Genomic DNA, 5,363 nt, shown 5'->3' on the forward strand with positions numbered 1-5,363 from the left:
ACTGGTTTTGCATTGTGCATATTAAATCTTTTCAACACCTTTTGTATGTACTCATTCTGAGACAATGTTAATTTGCGATTTTTCCTGTCTCTAGTTATTCTCATACCAAGGATTTGTTTTGCAGCTCCCAAATCCTTCATTGAAAATGAATTTGCCAATTTTCTTTTGAGCACATTTATTTCCTGCATGATAGACCCCGCAACAAGCATGTCATCTACATACAATAACAATATAATATAGCTGCCATCATTTTGCTTTTTCAGATAAACACAATGATCAGAGTGACATCTAGTATAACCTTGTTCCGACATAAACTTGTCAAATTTTAGATACCACTGCCTTGGAGCCTGTTTTAAGCCATACAAGCTCTTCTTCAACCTGCACACTAGTTTCTCCTTCCCTTTTACTTCATATCCTTGTGGCTGCTACATATATATCTCTTCCTCCAAATCCCCATGGAGAAAGGATGTCTTTACATCGAACTGCTCAAGATGCAAATCTTCAACTGCTACTAGACTTAAAATAGTTCTGATTGAAGTAATTTTAACAACAGGAGAAAATATTTCATCAAAATCAATACCTTTCTTTTGTGCAAAACCCTTCACCACAAGTCTAGCTTTGTACCTTTGTTTTCCTCCATCTTCTTCCTTCAGCCTATAAACCCATTTATTCTTCAATGTAGTTTTTCCTGCAGGCAACCCGACTAAGTCCCAAGTCTGGTTATGCATTAAGGAGTCCATCTCTTCTTCCATGGCTACCTCCCACTTCTTCTTGCTCTCAACCTAAATTTCTTCTTCATAACATTCTGGTTCACCAGAATCAGTCAACAATAAATAATATAATGAAGGAGAGTATCATTCAAGGGGTATACTTAACCTGGTAGATCTTCTAACACCACTTTCAGGTGTTTGGGGTGCCTATTGCTATTGTGGTGGTTCCTGTTGTTGTGGTTGTTGATTATTATTTTCAGGCACCTTTACTTTTTCAGTGATTTCATCAAGAACTGCGCATTCCTTGTTTTTTTTTTCCTGTTTATTTTCCTACAACTGGTTCTTATACAGACCTTTTCATTGAATATTACATCTCTGCTTCTAATGATTTGTGATTTTCGTAATCATATAAGCGATAACGAAAATCATTAACACCATATCCAATAAAGGTACATTTCTTTGACTTTGCCTCAAGCTTTGTTCTATTTTCTTTATTAATATGGACAAAGGCCTCACAACCAAAAGGCTTTAAAAAGGAGTAGTTTACCTTTTCCCCTATCCATGCTTCTTCTGGAACACGACCATCCAAGGAACTTGAAGGTCCTCTGTTTATTAGATAAACAACAGTATCTACAACATCTACCCAAAACTGTTAAGGCAATCCTGCATACAATCTCATGCACCTTGGACGCTCCATGATTGTTCTATTCATCCTTTCTGACACACCATTTTCTTGTGGTGTTCTTGGAACTGTCTTCTCTCTACAAATTCCATGCTCTGAACAGTACCTATCAAACTCTTTGCTGCAATATTCACCTCCATTGTCTGATTTGAGACACTTCAATTTCTTTCCTCTCTCAATTTCAACCAAAGCTTTCCATTTCCTGAAAGTATCAAATACATCAGATTTATTCTTAATACAATAAATCCAAGTTTTTATAGTTGCATCATCAATGAAAGTAACATAATAACGAGAGCCACTGAGAGATGATACCTGAGCAGGTCCCCATACATCTGTATGCACAAGCTCTAACTTTTCGCTCTTCTTTTCTTTCCCAACTCTAAGAAATCTGACTCTTCTATTTTCCATAAATACAATTCTCACAGAAGTCCAAATCAACATTCTTCAAACCCGGCAACAAATTCCTTGAGTGAAGAATCTTCATCCCCTTTTCACTCATGTGTCCGAGCCTATGATGCCATAATGCTGCATCTGCTCCTTTGGAAGTTAAAGCATTAACAGAGTTAGAAATACCATTGCATAAATACAATGTACCAACCTTTTCACCTTTTGTTGTTACCAGGGCTCCTTTGGTGACCTTCCAAGCTTTATCTGTGAAAGTTGTCACACAACCTTCACCGCCTAACTGCCTTGTTGAAATTAGATTTTTCTTCAGATCTGGAACATGCCTTACCTCCTTTAGTAGCCATTGGTTTCCATTCTGCTGTTTTACAAGAACCTTACCCATTCCAACAATTTTACAAGGTTTATCATCACCCAAACGGACTTGTCCAAAATCTCCTTGAACATAATCATGAAAATATTTTTTATCAGGTGTGGCATGGAATGAGGCCCCTGAATCTACCACCCAGGAATCAGTAATATTTTCGAAAGAAAGAATCAAAGAATCTTGTAACACCTCACCTGTCACATTTGATTCATGATTGTTTTCTTGTTGTGCATCTCCTTCTTTTCCCTTCCGAGATCTACAGTCTTTCTTTAGGTGTCCTTTCTTTCCACATTTCTAGCACACTATCCCTGATCTGGACTTGGATCTGCCTTTCTTTGATTTTCTGTGATATCCTGAGCTCTTTCCTCTTTCCATTTTTCTTTCCCTAGACTCTGCACTCAAAGCATTACCCGATGTCTCACCAGAGCTTTTCCGTCGCATTTCCTCGCTCAGGATAGCACCGACAACATCATCAAACTTTAAAGTACTAGATCCAGAAATAGAGTTACTAATGGCCATTACTAAACCATTTCAACTTTCTGGCAATGAGCACAAGAATAACAGAGCTATAACTTCATCATCAAAGCTTACTCCTACAGAACATCATTGACTTGTAACAGTATTAAAATCATTTAAATGGTCTACAAAAGATCCACCTTCCGATATCTTCATATTAAATAACCATTTCATAAGAAATACCTTGTTTGAGGCCGAGGGTTTTTCATATAGTTTCTCCAACGCCTTAATCAAACCCTTTGTCGTTGTTTCCTTTGAAATGTTGAAGGTGACTAATGCTGTGAGGCACAACCATATTGTTTCGAGTGCCTTTCTATCGAGAAGGTTCCATTCTTCATCTGTCATACCCGTCGGCATCTTTGTTTTTCCGCCCAATGGTAGGTATAGATCTTTCTGATACAGATAATCTTCCATCTGCATCTTCCACAGCAAGACGTTTTGGTCATTAAATTTCTCGACTCTAAACTTACCATCTTCCGCCATTGCTCCCACTCGAATGAGGAACCCTTCTTTCCTACAAGTTTATCAGCCAAATAGACCTTCGGCTCTGATACCAGTTGTTAGAAAAATTATATATTACAGAGCAATGGAACACATAGAATATAGCATAAATATAAACATAGAAAATGCATAAAACCAGAGAGACACAGATATACGTGGTTCACCCAGTTTGGGCTACGTCCACCCCAAACAGCTAGTCCTTCCTTTTTATTATCCAGCGAAATGAAGAGACACAACCTACAGCAGATTCGCTATAATATCCTCTATTTTCTCTCACAATCTCACCTCTCTGTTTTTCGCTCGGAGAATACACATCTATTACACAGCCTCAATACAATGCCCTCATACAAAGAGAGTGGTTGCCTTCTAGGGAAAAAAACCCTAAACTAAACATAAGTTCTATCGTCAGATCATCCGCCTAATGAACGGCTCAGATTGAATAGAAATTACTATACTTTTACAAGGCACCCCCCCACGTGGAGGGGTGTACAAACTTCCTGGGGTATACATCCGACTGAAACAAAGACCTCTAAATAATCATGCTTCACACCCAACACGATCGATTTTCCATGACAGATTTGGGACTGTTGCACTACTTTCTTGGTCTTGAAGTTTCTCAGTTTACTTCAGGGATCAAGATGGCACAGTCTAAGTATGAATCAGATCTACTTGTCTGCTTTCAGATGACAGAATGAAAACCAGCAGCATCTCCCTTTCTTTCGGGGATCGGATTTGAGGATGCGGGTACTACACCTTTGGTGGACAATACATTGTATCGACAGTTGGTTGAGAGTTTGTTGTATCTTACTCACACCCGACCTGATATATCTTTTGCAGTAGGATTTTGTTCTAGATATATGCAGGAGCCCCATGAGCTTCATTGGAAAGCTACAAAGAGAATCCTTAGATATGTGAAAGGTACTTCCAGTTTTGGTATCTTTTATGTTGCAGATTGCCCACTTTCACTGATTAGGTACATAGATTCTGATTGGGTTGGCGATGGTATAGACCGCAAGTCCACTTCTAGTTATGTTTTCAGCTTTGGTTCAGGGCCTTTTTTCTAGTCTAGCAAGAAGAAATCCATGATTGTTTTATCTACAGCCGAGGCAGAGTATAGAGGTGCAGCGAATGCAACTACACAGGTTGTTTGGTTGCAGGGGCTTCTCTCCGATTTTGGTATTCAGTATCCACTTTTGACTGTCATATTTTGTGAAAATCAAGGGTCCATTCAGATATCAGTTGATCTAGTTCAAAGGCAAAGGACCAAGCACATTGAGATTCACATGCATTACATCCGCGAGCTGATTTGTGACCGAGTCATATCACTGCAGTATAGCCCCACTAAGCAGCAGGTTGCAAACATCTTTACCAAGTCTTTCACTGAAAAGAAATTTTCAGAATTGAGAGCTATGCTTGGAGTGGTGGAGACAGCTGAGTAGGCCCTTCTAGCCACTTAGCCCTTTTTTCCTCTTTTTTTTTTTGGGGGGGGGGGGGGGAGGTTTTCCCTCTTTTTTCATTTTATGAGGATCTTTTATTTATTGTACCTGAGTACCTAACATGGCATCTTGGCTGGGACTCAGTTTAGGTAAGTGAGTTATGATGAAGGGGGGGTGTTGGAATATAATCTTAACATATACATTTATTTTTATCCTTGACTTAGCCAAATGCACTAAAAATCATGTTCACACTTGGTTTTTGTTAAACTAATTCTGTAGACCAACTTTCCCTTGTTTTTTGCCTTTAAAGGCTTAATATTATGGAAATATTGGTCCAACCACTTTCTTAACCATTTAGACATCTAAGTACATGTTCACACCTAACCACGCCTCATCCACTTGAGCTATTTGAGGATTGGCGCCCCACATGAAGATTCCCCCTTAAATCAAGGGATTTGGTCCCCCAGACCATTTTAGCATGTTTTAAAGTTGTCTTCCTTGGGAAATGCGCCCCTCCTCATGCTTTCCTCGTGGCTGATAGTTGGAATAGGCTATCTTGAGTCATTGTTTCTATTTTAAGCCTCCCTTTATCTTTTTTTAGCCTTTTCTAGTTTTTTACTAGTTTTTTCCTAGTTTTCTAGATTCGGAAATTTCTATATAACCACCTCCCTTTGGGATTAGAGGTTTGGTTGCTCATGTATTACTATTGTTCATTAATTTAATACATTGATTTTATGGAGAAAATTCTT

The sequence above is a fragment of the Pinus tabuliformis genome, chromosome 7 (genome assembly GCF_031772625.1).
Source record: "Pinus tabuliformis cultivar Carrire ecotype Pingquan chromosome 7, CPIR1, whole genome shotgun sequence".
Lineage (NCBI taxonomy): Eukaryota > Viridiplantae > Streptophyta > Pinopsida > Pinales > Pinaceae > Pinus > Pinus tabuliformis.